Here is a 19,954-nt window from a genome sequence, read left to right as displayed (position 1 = left end):
TCATTTTATGAAAAAATCTCACCTAATACCAACAATCTTATATCGATTGAGAATCCATGAAACAGTAGAAAGATGACATTTTAATCCTAAAAACAACAGATTTAACGATGCAAAACACATATTTGAAGCAATAAAAATCAAATTTAGATCGGGTTCAAAAACAACACTGTTTGAATTTTGATAAACTGAAAAAACATTAAAATTTCTTAAAACAACCATGTTGATCTTTTCTCCAGTAAAAAAATTCAAAATCAAAACATACAACAAGAACAACCAGAAATGAACTTGTATGTGAACCAGAAGGAAGAAGCGAGAATAAAAAAAAAAGAAAAAATCACGGAAATATCTTCCCAAGGACAGAATAGTGACTACTACTGCTTACAAAGATAATCCCACCTCCACGTGTTCACTCTAGTGACCAACGCAGCCCCACCTCCACGTGTTAAAACTCTTGGCTAGAAATAGAAATAAAACGTCTTTTTCCACAGCCTTTCCCCCTGAAAAGATATTTTCTTTACAACGCGCCTTCTTTCCCTTTTTAGCCTTATAAAACCAGCAAACTCCCACACTCAAAGCTCATAATTCTAAACCCCACTTCAAAGCTCATAATTCTAGTGAGAGAAACTCACAAAAACTCACTCTCTTGCACGACTCAAGAAAGCAGAAACCATCACCAAAATCAATTAAGTACCCACCCATCATCTTTCTCTAATTTCTGGGCAATGGATGTATCTTCACCAATCTCAGATTCAAGTTGTAATTTTACTGCAATTACATTTCTCGATGAAGAAATTGTATTATTAGCTTCTAATAGCTCAAAACGACGCGCGGGTAGGATCAAATTTAAAGAGACCCGCCACCCAATTTACAGAGGAGTAAGACTGAAGAAGAATGGAAAATGGGTAAGTGAAGTTAGAGATAAGAAATCAAGAATTTGGCTTGGTACTTTTCCCACACCTGAAATGGCTGCTCGTGCTCATGATGTTGCTGTAATTGCACTTAGGGGAAAATCAGCTTGTCTTAATTTCGCCGATTCCGTTTGGCGAATACCCATTCAGGAATCGTTGGATGCCAAAAATATTCAAAGATCAGCAGGGGAAGTAGCTAGAGCTTTACATCAGCCGGAATTACTGGAAGAAAGTAGTCCGGTGGTGAATTCAGGGGAGAACTGGTCGGAGAATGTGTTTTATACGGATGATGAAGAAGCAGAGTTTGGAATGGGAGGATTTCTTGCCGACATGGCAGAAGGGTTGTTGTTATCTCCACCACCACTCAAAGGGTTCAACTGGGATGACGTGGGAAACAATATTGAAGTCTCTTTATGGAGTTATTCTATTTGACTCCACATAATAACTAGTCAAGGTTTGTTAACTTGGTCATGGCTGGATCCTCGTAATTTTATTTGAAAGGATTCCCAATTTTGTGTAATTTTTCCTCTCTATCTGTATTAAATAGAAAAACCCATATTACAATTTTTTTTTGTCATTATAGGTAAGATTATTATCATATGAGTTAATTCCAATTTGACCCCCTAAAGATGACCAACTTCCAATTTAACTCTTTTTTTTTTTTCCGCTTCTGCCATGTTAGACTTGGTCTACCATGTCGCCCTACTCGTACTTTAGTTAGTTGCACCCACGTGGCAATATCGTTAGGGATTGAGTCAGTCCAATCCTAGCATGTCGTTATACGTTCGAATCAATCGAGAGTTGCGTTACTTTAAAGGAGTAGTAGAGCACTTCTACTAGTAACAAATAGACTAAGGTGGCTTGCATCGTAGGGCTATGCTGCCCTCTCAAGAGATCAACGGCTACGAAGTCCCTTTAGTGGGATTCTACTATTGCGGATCTAACAAACCTATGCTTCAAGAGTGGTTACTCTCCTCTAAACTCTATAAATAGAGGAAGTCTCACTCTTGAAAGGGACATCAAACGCTCACTCGAAATCACTTACTCACTCTCTACTTAGCATTCCAAAAACTTTACTTTGATCACTTCACTCACTCTATACTAAGCTCCGGCTAGAAGTCACCTACTCTGACAACCTCCGATCTAAGCTAGTCTAAGGCAGAAGTTCTGGATATAAGTGTCAACAATACCTCACCGGAACTTGTTAGAGGTTTCCTGTTCCTCCCACACCATGCTGGTCTACCCTTCCATAAGCAGAAGTTTACCCTTCCGTTCTCCCCTTCCACAAGCAGAAGTCTACTCTTCCATAATCAGAAGTCTACTCTGTTAATCACGTAGTCCAAAAGCTACACCGACTCACCGCTTCGTAGAACCGAACTCCGGTCACTCTACGAGTTGTGCCACCTCCGGCGCTACAGCCACGCTGATATCATTAGTAACTCTATCTTCTTTCTATTCATCTTATTTCATTGAACTAAGTTACTGACTTGACCGTCGGAGTGTCCTTTGCTGACACCATCACCAGTGCCCTTGGCCTTCACGGTTCTGTTTCTCTTGTGCAGGTCCACAGGTACTCGTCTCCTACCCAGACGTTAGCCTACCAGTAGTCGTTTCTTACCCAGACGTTAGCCTACCAGTAGCCGTTTCCTACACTGACGTTTGCCTATCGGTAGTCATTTTCTGCCCCGACGTTCGTCTACCCAGCTATCCGACTACCAGAGCCGACATTCTGCCCGTTTACCCGTCTTTTTGAAGGCCTGAAGCCTAGTTGTTTTTGCCCACCTAATGGTGTCTCTAACCGTGTGACTTTTTACCCGTCCACAGTTGTTATTGCTGTTTTACAACCAATGACTTGGGTATCTGCAACAAGCAAGAATTTTGCACCAAATGTTGAAGTTCATTAACAAGGTTACCTTTGTTAACTTCATTTAATTAAATTTACTTTCGAAGATTACCTATTAGTCTAGCCTCCACCTCCATTAATCCAACTATTCTCCTGAAACGAGAAATTTTAATAACTAATTTCTATCAATTAATCACCATTTGTTTGAGTCTCGTTAAATCAAGACCTTTTTATTCTTTTAGCTTTTAAACTTATGATAACCTGAAATGTTTGATCGAACACAGGCCAAGTTTTCATTCTCCCCAACTTCCTTCGATCTAACACAGTTACTATTCTCATAAGGGTTTTAAGAATATTCAAAGAACAATTAGCATCTCTCTCTCTCTCTCTCTCTCTCTCTCTCTTTCTGTAGTAATGGGTTGAGTTGATGTATGTGTATGATTTTGATTTCTCTAAAGGGTTTTAAGAGTATTCAAAGAACAGTGAGCATCTCTCTCTTTCTAGGAATGGTTAATTTAATTTGTATTTATGATTTTGATTTCCTGGAAGATTTTGAGAGTATTCAAAAAAAACAATGAGCAATGAAGAATCATAGAAATAAAATAGGGGCTAAATTGGGGTAAAAAAAAATATCAGGTCACAAACGTCTAATAGCCTAAAAGACGGAAAAATAAAATAGGGGCTAAATTGAAAGCTGGTAATCTATTTTAGGCATTAGATTCTACAAGAAGAAATTGTAGTCTATTTTAGGCATTAGATTCTAGATAGCACTACAAATTAAACAAAATATAATGTACATTTTATGCATAAGTTGGAATAAGTGAAAGAAAATCGTATCACAGAGTGAGTTTTATATTTATTTTATACACGGGGTAAACTTAGTTGATGTAGAACGCAGCGGAATTTGAGAATAAACTAAACTAATACGAAGAACGATCAAAATAACTGTAAACAACTGTAAATAACTGAATAAACTGTAAACTTTGATTAACTTCAATGGGGGTTTTCTCTTCAATATGATCATAATGAACAAACTAGATATCCTTTTATAGGATTCTGGACTTTCCTAGATAGACTTGAATTAGACTTTCCTAAATAATTAAAATACTGCAACTTCCTAAATAACTAGACTCAAATCTGGACCTTTCCAATTATTGGAAATACTAAAATAACATACTTTCCTAAACCTAAATTCTCTAATAATCATACTAAAATTGGGACTTCCTAAAACTACTCTCCATGGCCGAATGGCCCATGGCCCGGTTTGGTCATGGAAAAAGCCTCCACGCCGGGTGCCCCTGCATCAGCTTCCCCTTCTCCCACGAGGTTCGTCCCGAACCGTTTCGACGAAGAAAACAATGTGAGCCGCCCGTATACGCTGAATTCCGCCATGGCGATTCGTAATTCCCATTTCGAACGAAGTTTGCATTGGAAGTGAAGGATACTAATGTGCAAAAAATCGTTAACCTCGTACTCATATTGCAATGAGTCTCGCCAAACTAACATAAGTGAATAATCGACATTGATCTCGCCATCTTCCCAAAATTTGTTATTAAGAGCCAAAGTATAAACGTGACCAACTTCAATTATGGTTTCGAAGTTGCTACGTGTAGTGTTGATATGACAATCAAAATCTACCTTCCCACGTTCGTCTTCATGAAGTTTATAGAATATAATTCCATCATAATATAGAAATTTATGAAATCCCCGAGTGAATACGTCACACTGTCGACGAACCAAAGCTGATAAATCTGTGTATGGAAACGTAGGGTCGCTTTTGCCTTCACTAAGAATTCCTCCAACATAGTTATTAATAATCCCTCGCCATATATCCTTTGCTACAGAAATCTCATTCTGGCCTTCTTTCATTCTTATTACAAAATCTTCCAAACTAGGCATCTCATCACCACTCGAGTGGTTTCGGGGGAAATCAACTCGTTTATCTTCCTTGTACTCATTAAAGAAATCCCATATAATGCCGTAACCACTATGTTGCTTGCTTGTAGTATGAAACTCTGCCACATCATATGCGACAAGGAAAGAACCGCATATCACACACAAGGCCATCATCTTCTCCTGTGTAAGCAATAACTTGTCATTATGTGGTTGGGTCAAGTTAGTCTTCTCAAGATTCAACAGTTCTAATATCCTCATGACTGTCTCAGCCTTGTCAACCTTGCCAGCTTCACCAAATCTATGATCTTGTACAAAATCAAGCACTGAATGCTCAACAAACACAAAAGAACCATTAAATTCCTTCTTGTAGTCCCTGGCGCATTGTATCAAAGCGAATTTATGGTCTTCCAGAATCATTAGCCAAAAAATTTCCAGAATCATTAGCCAAAAACTTTGGTGGCTCTGAATACCACATGATGTAGAACGCAGCGGAATTTGAGAATAAACTAAACTAATACGAAGAACGATCAAAATAACTGTAAACAACTGTAAATAACTGAATAAACTGTAAACTTTGATTAACTTCAATGGGGGTTTTCTCTTCAATATGATCATAATGAACAAACTAGATATCCTTTTATAGGATTCTGGACTTTCCTAGATAGACTTGAATTAGACTTTCCTAAATAATTAAAATACTGCAACTTCCTAAATAACTAGACTCAAATCTGGACCTTTCCAATTATTGGAAATACTAAAATAACATACTTTCCTAAACCTAAATTCTCTAATAATCATACTAAAATTGGGACTTCCTAAAACTACTCTCCATGGCCGAATGGCCCATGGCCCGGTTTGGTCATGGAAAAAGCCTCCACGCGGGGTGCCCCTGCATCATTAGTTGTGATTTAGCAACGTATCAACATTTTATGTTATTTATCTAGCGCGAATTCTTGTCTTTTGTTTTTAAAAAATGTATGCATACAAACAATCGGCCTCACTTTCAACGAAAAAAAAAAGACAACCTCAACAGTTTCTCTATGTGAAGGGAAATTGGTTGGGCATCCTCATGTTTTTTACATCCAAGCCCTGGTTATCCAAGATTAATTTGACATAAGACTCCCTAGGGGTATATGGGTCATGTTATAATTTGTACCTAACCACCAAATGTTTGGCCACACATTCCATTGGTAAGGACAAACTCAACTAAGATTCAATTATTAAAGTTTAGTGGCCCTCGTTAGGGGATGTTTTCTGTTTGTAGCACACTTCAGGTGAAGATATTTTATTTATGGAGGTGCTAATAGCACCCACTAAAAGTGTTGTTACCCCAATATTTGTAGCCATCCTGTACGGACTAGGTACTTCCCTAGTAGGCACCCACCCAATCTAATTTTTTCTGTTCTTTTTTTTCTTATTCTTCTCCTTCTCTTTTATCTTCTTCATCTCTTCTCCTTCTTCGAATCAAATCAACACTTCCTCATAAAAAAAACTATGTTTCTAAACTCATCACCATCAATCAACAATGAGGAGTTAGAGAGCTAAAAAAATCTTAATTTAGAGAGTGAAAGAGTAGAATTATTACGGGAAGAAGTTTGATTTCAAACGAACCTTGATCTATCATGATGCGTTAGAGAGAAAAAGAACCTTGATCTAAAATCACCATCAAAAATACTCTCGGGAGCCCTAATCACCAACATATTTTGAACTGGTCAGTCCAAACCCCAAAGCAAGGGCTCGGACTGGTCAGTCTAAAACCTATCAGACTGATGTGAGTTTGAACCTTTACTTAAAATTCCAGCGAGAGTGCGAACAAATTTTTGTGGTCAAAAGAGATTGCCTTTGGTCAATCTCCACAACCGAGGGCTAATGACATTTTTAACGGGTGCTTTTAGCCTCTCACTTTATTTAACAAATTAAAATAAATATAGAGTTAATTCTGTTTCGGCCCCCAGTTTGTTTGACTCCCAAGGGAAATTCTTTAAAAAGAATTTTCCAAAGATATCTTTAGGGGCTAGCGAAAATGGACCTAAACCTTATTTGTTTAAAACATTTATTTCCATCTCATTCCTCCTTCTCCCCTCCGTTTCATCACTTCTCACTTCCACTTCATCTCTCCCATTCACCACTTCATCTTTCATTTCCGGCAAATGGTCGTCGACCGAAGCGACAACCTCTGATCGACGACCTTGAAACTCTCTCTCTCTCTCTCTTTGGCAAAAAGGAGAATCTCTTCGTCGAAAAGATTTAATTTCCAGACAAATGTAATACAGTACTTCAAACTAAAATAACTTTAAACAAAATATAAACTTTTTGCTTGAACCCGTCTCAAGGGGATGCACTAATTAAATACCCACTTAGATTAATCGTTAGACGATTATGATAAAACTCATTTAGTAACGGAAAGAGTTTGGGAAGGGAGTGAAACGCTACAAACCCGCCCAGTTAACATCCCAGGTAGTGGTCAAACATAATTTAACCTCCACGTGTCCAATCTAAAACTCTCAGCCGAAGTAACTGTCTTTTTCAACAGCTAGTTCACTTAACGGATATTTGCCTTATACTGGGAGTATATTCTATCCGCGTGGTGCGCCACGTAGACGCGCTTGGGATTCTAATCGGACGTGGCATCTTTCTGTTTACTAAGTGCAATACCTCCACCTGTTAAAACTCTTGGCTGGAAATCCAGTAGAAGTCAAACGTCTTTTTCAACGGCTTTTCCTCTTAAAAAGATATTTCCTTTTATACTAAGTAAAAAACGCGCGTTATAACACCCAAACTTCTCTCTCGCTCTCTCTATCTCATTCTCACTGACTCACTCTTAAGTCTTAAACCACTTGAAAACTCACACAGTCTAGAGAGAGAAACTCACAACAACTTACTCTCCTGCATGACTCAAGTAAGCAGTAACCGTCATCAAAATCAATTACGTACCCACCCATCAGGTGTCTCTGATTTCCCAGCAATCGATTTATCTTCTCCAATATCAGATTCAAGTTGTAATTTTACTGGAAATACATTTCCACATGAAGAAATAGTATTAGCTTCTGATAGGCCAAAACGACGCGCGGGTAGGATCAAATTTAAAGAGACCCGCCACCCAATTTATAGAGGAGTTAGACTGAAGAAGAATGGAAAATGGGTAAGTGAAGTTAGAGACAAGAAATCAAGAATTTGGCTTGGTACTTTTCCCACACCTGAAATGGCTGCTCGTGCTCACGATGTTGCAGTTATTGCACTTAGAGGAAGATCAGCTTGTCTTAATTTCGCCGATTCCGTTTGGCGATTACCCATTCCAAAATCGTTGGATGCTAAAGATATTCAAAGATCAGCGAGGGAAACAGCTAAAGCTTTACATCAGCCGGAATTAATGGAGGAGAATAGTTCGGGGGTGAGTTCCATTGTGAATTCAGGGGAGAACTCGTCGGAGAAAGTGTTTTATATGGACGAAGAAGCAGAGTTCGGAACGCCAGCATTTCTTGCTGACATGGCACGAGGATTGTTAATATCTCCACCTCCACTCGGAAGATTCGATTGGGATGACGTGGAAAGCAACTTTGATATCTCTTTATGGAGTTATTCTCTTTGACGCCACGTAATAAGTCGTCAAGTACTCTTGACTTAGTCATGGATGGATCCTTGTAATTTTATTTGAAAGAATTCCTTTCCTCCCTATCTATATTCATTAAGAAAAGATTCATTAATTACAAAGCTCCCACTACAAAGAGAACAAGAATAAAAGATAAAAATTGCATACTAATTAGCACATCCCAACTAAACACAAAGTCCCAAAAGGTTGTTAATTACTTCCATTCTTGATTTGTGCTCCAATAAAAAAAAATGAGAGATTTGATCGTAATGATAAGATTTTCTACCGACTTGTACTTTTCTTTAAAAATCCTAGTGAATCTTAAAACGATTTACTGAAGTTGTAAGCTTGATGAAAGGAGTAAGAGAAATCCATATCTGACTTGAGAAGGGGCAAGAAAAAAACAAATGGTCGCCTGAGTTTCTTCCTCCTGTTTACAAAGAGTACAACTGTTTTGGAAGATGAACTCCCTTCGCCTAAGGATATCAAGAGTGGGAAGAGCTTGGAGATACAAACCCCATAAGATGAAAGAGATCTTCGGAGGAATGATTTTATTCCAAATATTCTTGCTAGAGAATTCCCTCGGTATATTAGCTTTGTTCTTTGCCGACAAGAAGTTCAAAACTTTTTATTAGATTATAGTCTATAAATTTTCAGTTGTTTTTTTTGTTGATCTATAAATTTTCAGTTGTTGATTCAAAAAATGTTTGTACTATAATCTATGTATTAGATTTTAGATGGACCTCCAAATATATAGTCAAATACAATGTGAATTTTATGTGTAATTTTAGAATAAATGAAAGAAAATTAACCTTACAATGTTATTGCATATGCAACGTTAATTTAATTTGTGATCTATTAACGTAACAAAATTGCCATTTTATAGTATTTAAGTGACACAAATTTGTGTCTTTCGTTTTTGAATGACTGAACTCATAATTAAACAACTAGATCAAAAGGTTCCTTCTATGTGAAGCGAAATTATGTGAGTTTCCTCAGGTTTATATGTTCATTGACTGTGTCAATACTGAATAATCTGTTAGGAAAAATAACCTAATTAACTTGTTCAGGAATATGAAGATAAACGATGCGAAAGTAAAAGTAGAGACACCAAGATTATTTAACGTGGCAAAAAACCCCTCCAAACTAGAAGGTAAAAAACCACGTGACCTAGTCCAGAAATCTTCCACTATAATTAAATAATGGGTTACACAACTCTTCACCAAAACTATGGTGGATAAACTGAACAAAGAAACAAAGAAATAAAATCTCTTACTCCTTAGGATTTGAACAAATCCTAGATTACTAAAGGTTGAAGAAGATAACCACAAACTAAATTGCTTCACAAGATTAATAATCTTATTTTCTTCAAACCAATATTCTGCTCTTTCAATCTCTCTTGAAAGAACCACTTCAGAAATCTCTCTTTCTCTGACTTCTCTTTGTTCTGGAAGTTGTTGTCATCTCTCTTATCTCTCTCTAACCTGAAAAGATATATCTGAGAGGATTCTCTACTAACTCTCCAAACTGGGAGCTCCCAACTGGGAGGATACTTTCTGACCTGAAAGTATGAATAATTTATTCCCTTTCATTCCCTATTTATAATGATAAATAAGGAGGTATTCTACTAGAAATAGGATTCCTTTTTAGGCTAGAAATAGAAACTTCTATTGCTCCCTAAATAAGGAATAAGGGAAATCCTATTCTAACTAGGAATCCTTTTTATATAAGGAGGGACCCCAACAAACTCCCCCTCCCGACTTATGAAAAAGGACCCACCATTCCAAAGACAACAATACTACTATGTAGCTCATGTTTTCCGTTGAACAATCTTTTTGCCATCATATCTGAAGTATTGTCTTCTATATGGATTTTCTTGATATTCAACACTTTTTTCTTCAATACGTCTTGAATCCGCTGATATTTCACATTCCATCTGTATTCATCTATCATTCACGAATTCACTTGATTCATGTGTAAAGTACACTACTGTTTCCCTTCCATATTTCTGAACGATAAATCTAGCCTTAGCTCTGATACCACTTGTTAGGAAAAATAACCTAATTAACTTGTTCAGGAATATGAAGATAAACGATGCGAAAGTAAAAGTAGAGACACCAAGATTATTTAACGTGGCAAAAAACCCCTCCAAACTAGAAGGTAAAAAACCACGGGACCTAGTCCAGAAATCTTCCACTATAATTAAATAATGGGTTACACAACTCTTCACCAAAACTATGGTGGATAAACTGAACAAAGAAACAAAGAAATAAAATCTCTTACTCCTTAGGATTTGAACAAATCCTAGATTACTAAAGGTTGAAGAAGATAACCACAAACTAAATTGCTTCACAAGATTAATAATCTTCTTTTCTTCAAACCAATATTCTGCTCTTTCAATCTCTCTTGAAAGAACCACTTCAGAAATCTCTCTTTCTCTGACTTCTCTTTGTTCTGGAAGTTGTTGTCATCTCTCTTATCTCTCTCTAACCTGAGAAGATATATCTGAGAGGATTCTCTACTAACTCTCCCAACTGGGAGCTCCCAACTGGGAGCTCCCAACTGGGAGGATACTTTCTGACCTGAAAGTATGAATAATTTATTCCCTTTCATTCCCTATTTATAATGATAAATAAGGAGGTATTCTACTAGAAATAGGATTCCTTTTTAGGCTAGAAATAGAAACTTCTATTTCTCCCTAAATAAGGAATAAGGGAAACCCTATTCTAACTAGGAATCCTTTTTATATAAGGAGGGACCCCAACATAATCTAGAGTTGTAAAAGAAAATGAAGGGTTTCTGTCGACAGGAGCAATCAAAAACCTACCTACACAGCTGCACCTATCTCACATTGTCTATAAAAATGCAAAAGATGTCTACCTGGCTAAAACCTACAGAACAATATGAAATTTTGGCACAGAAAAAATGCCATATGGAATACACGACCTTACCAATGTTCATCTCTACCTCCTTAAACGAATCACGATTCTTAACTAAGACGAAACTTGTTCAATAGGACTCCTCAAAGCGCCGTGACTCCATAAAATTAAGTATACTCCCATTCAACAAACAAGCATAAGCACAACAAATGGAAACTTTGTTTAAAAAAATGGAAACTAGAATTACTTCTAATGTTTGTTCTTCATTTTATCGTATAGTTTCCATTCAGTTTTCTAAAACTTAGCACCTTAAATTTACTCACCCAAATTTTTAAAGCTAGAGCAAACTTTAACTTGAAGAAAGGTGAAATTATAACAAAAACGGAATGGGATTAAAACTTAGCAAAGTTTTCGATGTAGATTGTTGCGCACAATCATACCGGAAAATATTTTTCAATTGTGTGCAATCATCAATGAATTTTGTTCCTTCATCGACGGATCTTCATTGCATCTCGTCAAATTTTTCACAGACTCTCTCAGATAAGTGTTGTTCAACGAGAAAACCCTTATCTTTGGACATGGATAACTTGATTTCTGAACAAATCTTCCATGTGTTGAATCCTGAGATCTACGTGATATTGTTTGTTGAAGAGTAGAACTTTAGAAACTTTATTAACTTTTCTATCTTCTCGATCAATATAAAATTGACGTGCATCTGAAATAGGATCCTAACCAAAATGTGAAATTTTTTTTCCATCGTTCAAGAAGAGATTTATGTATGATTCATCTTTTGTTCTCCGATTCATCAAGTTCTAAAATAAATAGACTTTTAAAAATATTTTAACTTCCTAAAATTTGAACAAGCGGTTAAGTAGATAGATGGTCTCCGTCATGGAAGTTTGTGGTTCCCCTAATTTAGAACATAGCCAAAAGTCAGTTTTGTTGTGAGATTCAAATGATGGGCGTGCCACGTAAGAGATTCTCACTGGACATAGCATCTTTTTTTGTTAATTAAATACAACACAAAAAGGTCACTATTAGTGACAGAGATAACCCCACACCTCCTACGTGTTAAAACTCTTGGCTAGAAATACAAACGTATACTTCAACAGCCTGTCCCCCCTTTAAAGATATTTTGCCCTCCTTGTTAAGATAATTAAAACGCGCCTTCTACACCTTATAAAAACCCAACTCCCTCTTTTATCTCTCTCACTCTAAAACTTACTACTACAATTCTAGTGAGAGAGAGAAACTCACATAAACTCACTCGATCTCTTACATGAATATGTTCAGTAAGCATCATCAAAATCAATTATTAGCTTCAACTGAGTCTGATTTCCGGGTAATGGATATATCTTCTCCGATGTCTGATTCAAGTTGTAATTTTAGTGGAAATACATTTGCCGATGAAGAAATTGTATTATTAGCTTCTAATAAACCAAAACGACCCGCGGGTAGGATCAAATTTAAAGAAACCCGCCACCCAATTTACAGAGGAGTAAGACTAAAGAAGAATGGAAAATGGGTAAGTGAAGTTAGGGACAAGAAATCAAGAATTTGGCTCGGTACTTTTCCCACACCTGAAATGGCTGCTCGTGCTCATGATGTTGCAGTAATTGCACTTAGGGGAAAATCAGCTTGTCTTAATTTCGCCGATTCTGTTTGGCGAATACCCATTCAGGAATCGTTGGATGCCAAAAATATTCAAAGATCAGCAGGGGAAGTAGCTAGAGCTTTACATCAGCCGGAATTACTGGAAGAAAGTAGTCCGGTGGTGAATTCAGGGGAGAACTGGTCGGAGAAAGTGTTTTATACGGATGATGAAGAAGCAGAGTTTGGAATGGGAGGATTTCTTGCTGACATGGCAGAAGGATTGTTGTTATCTCCACCTCCACTCAAAGGGTTCAATTGGGATGACGTGGAAAACAACATTGAAGTCTCTTTATGGAGTTATTCAATTTGACTCCACATAATAACTAGTCAAGGGTTCTTGACTTGGTGTTGGCCGAATCCTTATAATTTTATTTGAAAGGATCCCCAATCTTTTTTGAGTTAATTCCTATATGGCCACCTACTTTGTGACCAGCTTCCTTTATGGCTCCCAAATTTCTGTAAATTCAAATATGGCCCCCTATTTTCATGGAAATGCCATAACTACCCTTCCCATTAATATATTTTCAAAATAAAATTAAAAACAAAAACCTAAAGTCCACCTCACTTCCCTCTCCACCACTCATCTCTCTCCACGTCACCTCTCTCTTTCTTCTCCGATGAAGGTCGTCGGCCGGAAAATTTTCCGGCCGGCGACCTTCAAACTTAAAAAAAAAATAAAAAATTTCTCTCACTTCTCTCTCTAGAGAGAGAAAGTATTATAGAAAGAAAGAGAGAGATAGACCATGAAATTATCAAGCTCAGGATCATCACCAAGACAAGTAGTAGAAACAACAGTTCTTTTACTTGTATCATTTTCTTGACGAATTTCATCTAATAAACAAGCTACCTCCATTGGTGCTCCTACCTTCACAATTAACAATAAGAAACAGAGAGAGAGAGAGAGAGAGAGAGAGGGTGAGAAACTTAGAGAGAGAAAATCTAGAGAGAGGAAATTTGAAGTTGTTTACCTTTTGACAGTCAATATAAGCATCAAGTAAGGTAGGATAACGAAGGTGAGAAGCAATTTTAGCTTTAATATAACTCATCATCATAATTTCATCATCATTCATTCACCATTGTGGGATTTATAAGTTCATAAATATTGAGAAACACACTAAGAAGAACTAACTTCATAACAAGATTTGATCTTGTTATTAACTAATCATATAATATCACAAACTTTAGTAACTAAAGAAAATTAAGAAATGGTAAACCTTTCTATCCTGGAAAATGTAAACAAACTTATCTGGTCAAGAGCCAGAATTCAAGTTCAAAATTTCTCGGAATTACAACTTACTCGGAGAACAATTTCCAAATGTCTCACTTCAATTTGGATCTTCAAGTAGTTCTCACAAATTTAAAGGAATACATACTTCCAAGTAAGAGTATTTACTCTCGCTACTAACCTAAACTTAAAATTGTTGTTTATTGTTGAACAGTTTTTGGCTTGATCCTTCAAAAATCAAATCAGAAAAGTAAAACAAAGATGAATAAATTAAGAGAGAATATCTGATTACAATCTCGGGAGGAATAATTGAATTGAGATTCTTGATTTGAGGATTATGAAGAAGATCAAGGGAAAAATTAGGGCTTTGCGGAAATGAAATTTGAGTTTTAGGGCAAGGTTTGTTTTTCAAGTGATCTGAGTTCCGAGTTGCGGAAATTTCATCGTTTTTCAACGAATTTTGAGAGAGAGAGAGAGAGATGAGTGAAAAAAAAAAATTAAGTTTGAAGGTCGCCGGCCGGAAAATTTTCCGGCCGGCAACCTTCATCGGAGAAGAGAGTGCTGACTTGGAGAAAGAAAGAGAGAGGTGAGTTGGAGAAAAAGGTGACGTGGAGAGGGATGAGTGGTGGAGAGGGAAGTGAGGTGGAATTTAGGTTTTTGGTTTTAATTTTATTTTGAAAATATATTAATGGGAAGGGTAGTTATGACGTTTCCATGAAAATAGGGGGTCATATTTGAATTTACAGAAATTTGGGGGTCATAAAAGAAGCTGTTCACAAAGTAGGGGGCCATATAAGAATTAACTCATCTTTTTTTGTAGTTTTTCTCCTAATCAATATTGGCAAAAAAAATCATATTACAATTTTTTTTGTCATTATAGGTAAGATGACTATATTCTAGTCTATATATTCAATTACAACAGGTATTTCATGCATTTTATAATAAATGAAATATTACAATGCTTTTTTGTTGAAAATATATTATAATCTAAGTTACTTATTTGTATACTTATTTCTTTAACTGACCTAAATTTGTGTAATTTGTTTCAGAAAAAATGAACAGATAAACAAACTCAAATAGTTTCTCTACGTCCTTCAACAAAAAGGAAATAGTATCTCTATGTAAATGGATATTGGTGAGGCCCCTCGTGTTCTGACGTCCAAGCTATCGGTCCCAAGACATAATTTGACATAACCCCCTTGTATTTTTTTTTTTTTTTGTTGAAAGACATAACCCCCTTGTAGGCCATGTGTTATAGTATGGAAAAATACCACAAACTTTAAGCCACACATTCCATTGACAAGGACAATATCAACCATGATTCAATTATTAAAGTTTAGTAGGCCTGCGATGGGATGTTTTTTGTAGTACAGTTAAAATTAAGATATTTTATAAAACAAATTAAAATAAATATAAAACTCTTCTAAATAGAGCTTATTTTTGTCAACACTTGATTGTTTAAGTAGTTAACAGCGTTGATATATAAACTCCGAAATTTTGGAGATTTTAAGTTCGATTTCTTCGAAAATAGATCAAATTGTCCCTTTTATATTTTCTAAAAAACTATAAATTAAATTTCGAAGTAACAAACTAATACAAATTGAGAATCCATTAAAAACTAGAAAGAAGTTAGTTTTAAATTTAAGAAATAAATATTTTAATGTGCAAAACACATATTAAAAGCAACAAAAATCAGATCTAGAGTTTCTCAAACACGGGGTTTGAAGATTGACAAACCAAAAAGAATTGAAGTTGTTTGAAACAACCATGTTGATCGTTGTTTCAATATAGAAACACAAACTCCGTGTTGATCGTTGCTTCAATTGGGAAAAACGAAACATAACAAAAATCAAACACATGCAACCAAATGATGAAGATGAATGAATACAAGTGGAAAAAACCGAAACCAAACTTGATGTATGTGAAAGAGGAAAGAGACAAAAGAAAAACATAATTTGAAATAGAAAGAAATCCTAGTGGTAAGAAGTCTAAACATTATAAAAAGTTGAGATATTTACAGAAAAATTATATTATAATTTATGAAAAGTAAATTCGATTATAATAAAAAGAAAAGGTCGGGGCTTTGGGGAACAATGAAAAAATTCTGGGGAATAATGACTTATTCAATCATGATTAATTCAGGAGGCATATTTGTTTTTTGATCCAAAAATTTACTGAGTAGTCTGTTGCCCCCTAGTCTTCATCTTTGTCTTCTCCTCACTTCCCACCACCACAACTTCTCACGACCACCATAATCATCTTTATCGTCCTCAATCCCTGCCTTCTTCTTTTCTTTTTTCTCTTCCTTTCTTTCTCCTTTTTTCTTTTTCTCTTTCTTCCCTCTAAAAACTAACTATTTTCATGCATATAATTAAACCCTAAAAGCCTATGGTTGTAAAGGAGAAGTAGTTTTCTGAGTTGATACGGTCCTCAGATCCGTCCGAATGATGAAATCGTTCTCATGGATGCTATGGGAAAATGTCTTCCAAGTGTTCAACAGATGGTCAGTAACCTAAATCCCCTCTCTCTAGAAAATTACACTTGCAACTCTCTTTCTCTCTCTGGATTTCGATACATGAACGTCTCGTTTAACAAAATTTTAACCTATAAATTCTAACTATTTGTAAAACTAATTAATGGGTATAGATCTGATTTCGAATTAGATTGGTGGATTCTTTTGAATCGAATTAATGAGTTTTACATGTTTTTCGGACACAAGTCTTCATCAACGTTAGGAAGGATATTTAGGAGAGAGGAATGAATGATAAAAATCAATTTTTAGTGTGAGAAGATCATCAATTATTGTAAACTCAAGTATGATTGTAGAAGTTTTTTAATCTAATTGAAGAATACCAAAATGGATGGTTCATTTTCTCATTGATGTTGCAAATTTCGCAATATATCATTTCAGGATTCAAAAGAAATCGTGGAGAGATAAAGAGAAAAGTCAATGCCTCTGCTAATGTAGTTCTTGGTAAAGACGTTTTCTTTCTCCCTAAAACCTGATTTTCATGCTGCTTTTGCTATGTTTTTCATCGTTTCTTCAATTCTTTCGGTGTTGTTTTAGTTTAAAAACATCATCTGAATTATGTTGATGATTGATGAATATGAAGAAGAATGGGGAGAGAAAGTGGAGGGGAAAGATGAATATGGTGGTGGTGATGGGGGGGGGGGGGGGGGGCAGAAATTTTAGTTGAAAGTGTAGGTCAAAGTGAGGTGAAGATGAAGATCATCGGGCAAGAGACATCTTAATAAATATTTGGACCTAAAAATCAATATGTCCCTTAAGTCAATTTTAATTGACTAAGTCTTTATTTTTTTTTTATACTCCAAAATCGCAGCCGAATAAAAAGACTAAAAATGATTAAATTATATGTCCGTGCATATAAAAATCATTACTATTTATGGACATAGTTTACCCTCAAATAAAATATCTCACCTTCACGTTTCATTCTAAAACTCTTGGCTGGAATTAGAGACATAATCGTCATTGTTTCAACAACCCCTCCTCTTGAAAATTGATTTTAATACTGTATAAAAGATATGTTTAAATAGTTAAACGGGCGATCCTCTTTAACCCAATCCAACACAAAAGTCCTAAGGCGTACGGAGTGGCGGACACTAAGTTAAGGCCCATCTAGAAAACCCTTGATTAAAAATGCAACAAAAAAAAAAGGGTCACTATCAGTGACAAACATAAAAAAACCCTACCTCCACGTGTTAAAACTCTTGGCTAGAAATAGAAATAAAAGGATTCTTTTTCAACTGCCTTTTCCCTTAAAAAGATATTTTCTTTCTTTAAATAGTAAGAAACGCGCCTTCCACTTTTAGCCCTATAAAAACCCAACCTCCTCCTCTCACTCAGTCACTCTAAAACCACCTCAAAACTTACAATTCTAGTGAGAGAAAAACCCACAAAAACTCACTCTCTTCCATGTCTCTAGAAACAAGGATGGATATTTTCAATGATAATCATCAAAATCAATTAAGTACCCACCCATCAACTGTCTCTGATTTCCGAGTAATGGATGTATCTTCTCCAATCTCGGATTCAAGTTGTAATTTTACTGGAAAGACATTTTCGCACGAAGAAATTGTATTATTAGCTTCTGATAAACCAAAACGACGGGCAGGTAGGATTAAATTTAAAGAGACGCGCCACCCAATTTACAGAGGAGTAAGGCTGAAGAAGAATGGAAAATGGGTAAGTGAAGTTAGGGACAAGAAATCAAGAATTTGGCTTGGAACTTTTCCCACACCTGAAATGGCTGCCCGTGCTCACGATGTTGCTGTAATTGCACTTAGGGGAAGATCGGCTTGTCTTAATTTTGCCGATTCCGTATGGCGATTACCCACTCCAAAATCGCTGAATGGTAAAGATATTCAAAGAGCAGCAGGGGAAGCAGCTAGGGCTTTACATCAGCCGGAATTAATGAAGGAGATGAGTAGTTCGGTGGTGGATTCGGCTGTGAATTCAGGGGAGTACTGGTCGGAGGAAGTGTTTTATATGGATGAAGAAGCAGAGTATGGAATGGGAGGATTTCTTGCTGACATGGCAGAAGGATTGTTGTTATCTCCACCTCCACTCAAACCGTTCAATTGGGATGACATGGAAAGCATTACGGATGTCTCTTTGTGGAGTTATTCTATTTGACGTTTTGAGACCACATATTAACTAGTCAAGGGTCATTGACTTAGTCATTGTTGGATCCTTTTATTTTTTATTCGAAAGGATTCCCAATTTTCTTGGAGTTTTTCCTCCCTATACTAAACAAAATTACCATTATTACATTTACAGCTATTTTTTTTCACTGTATGTATGAATGATTAGAGATCATTTATTGATTCCAAGAGTATTGTATCTTAATTTAGACATTAGATTTTATTTCACAAGTGAAACGAAAAATAGACATCAGCATTTTAACTTTAATCGTGAAGTTCTACTTATTTAGTTATTTGTAATTATGTATGTCAGGAATTACATACTAAAAGTAACACGTCACTGATAGTATTTTTTTTTGAAACCAAACGAAAGCATATTTCATTTGTAAGTGATACAATTACAAAACTACATGGATGATAATTGTTATTTATCTGAGAACTACATGAGAGTTACATAAGATAAGTTCATAGAACTTTCTAATGTAAAGTGTCTCATGAAGAGAAAGCAATTGACCAGACACAGACTTAAAAAAATTCTAAAGGTCGACAAAAGAGATCCTAAAGTTCGAGAATGAAAATACCCTAAAGGTTGACAACATAGAATAATATTATCCAAATAAAATTGAAAATTAGTAGTAAGAAGATGATACTAGTATCAATACCAATCCGATGAAGAGATCACTTAGTCAATTCCCGTCGTTTTTTATTCTTTTAACCTAGTTCTTCGTTGTTGTTCATGTACAAACCTTATCCGAAGTTCATCTTCTCCTTTCCACGAAACACAACCATGAATAGATCGACTATGAAATCTTCAAAACCGTCTTTGAATCCGTATTTAGAGTGAGAAAGTCTGATAAAAATCGTCTTTGAATCTTCATCAAAACCGTCTTTGTACCGTGACGAAACCACCCGACAATAAGGTTGTTGTTAATGGAGTCTTCATCTCCCTCTACTTCAAAATTTTCTTGTTATAGAACTAAAAGTTAATACAAACTAAAAGAGAGGAGGAGGAGGGATCCGGAATGAATCATAATTGAATGATAGTATTTATCTCATAAGAGATCAAAAAGTAAAGAAACATACTAATGTAACCCGTGGATGATAGTATTTATCTCATAAGTGAAATGAATCATAATTGAATGACCTTTTACAGTGGCGAATTAAAAACACTGCACGCATATTTCTTATGTATTGGTTTTGCTCCCCAAATAATATGTTGTATGCTTTCAACAAAAAAACAATAATAATATGCTGTATGGGTTTGGATAAGTTGCTAATAACTAAGATAAGGTGATGTGG

At 35.8% G+C, this 19,954-nt stretch overlaps 4 pseudogenes across 3 annotated transcripts; all 4 read left to right on the top strand.

Moving 5' to 3' along the window:
• The first annotated feature begins 382 nt into the window (after positions 1–382).
• Positions 383–1,536, top strand: LOC147552632 (dehydration-responsive element-binding protein 1D pseudogene; annotated as a pseudogene). The gene has a single exon (XR_015237695.1). The product of XR_015237695.1 is annotated as a dehydration-responsive element-binding protein 1D pseudogene (transcript).
• A 6,001-nt stretch (positions 1,537–7,537) lies between these two features.
• On the top strand, positions 7,538–8,272 carry LOC147552631 (dehydration-responsive element-binding protein 1B pseudogene; annotated as a pseudogene).
• A 4,054-nt stretch (positions 8,273–12,326) lies between these two features.
• Positions 12,327–14,893, top strand: LOC147552630 (dehydration-responsive element-binding protein 1B pseudogene; annotated as a pseudogene). The gene is made up of 2 exons (XR_015238590.1): positions 12,327–13,166; positions 14,814–14,893. The product of XR_015238590.1 is annotated as a dehydration-responsive element-binding protein 1B pseudogene (transcript).
• A 3,044-nt stretch (positions 14,894–17,937) lies between these two features.
• On the top strand, positions 17,938–19,895 carry LOC147552629 (dehydration-responsive element-binding protein 1D pseudogene; annotated as a pseudogene). The gene has a single exon (XR_015237541.1). The product of XR_015237541.1 is annotated as a dehydration-responsive element-binding protein 1D pseudogene (transcript).
• The last annotated feature ends 59 nt before the right edge of the window (positions 19,896–19,954 follow it).

This window comes from Eschscholzia californica, unplaced genomic scaffold (assembly GCF_041429995.1).
Source record: "Eschscholzia californica isolate CP2 unplaced genomic scaffold, dmEscCali1.0.p SCAF_3, whole genome shotgun sequence".
In the NCBI taxonomy this organism is placed as follows: Eukaryota; Viridiplantae; Streptophyta; class Magnoliopsida; order Ranunculales; family Papaveraceae; genus Eschscholzia; species Eschscholzia californica.
Note: the sequence above shows the minus strand (reverse complement) of the source record. Positions and strands in the feature narration are given on the sequence as shown.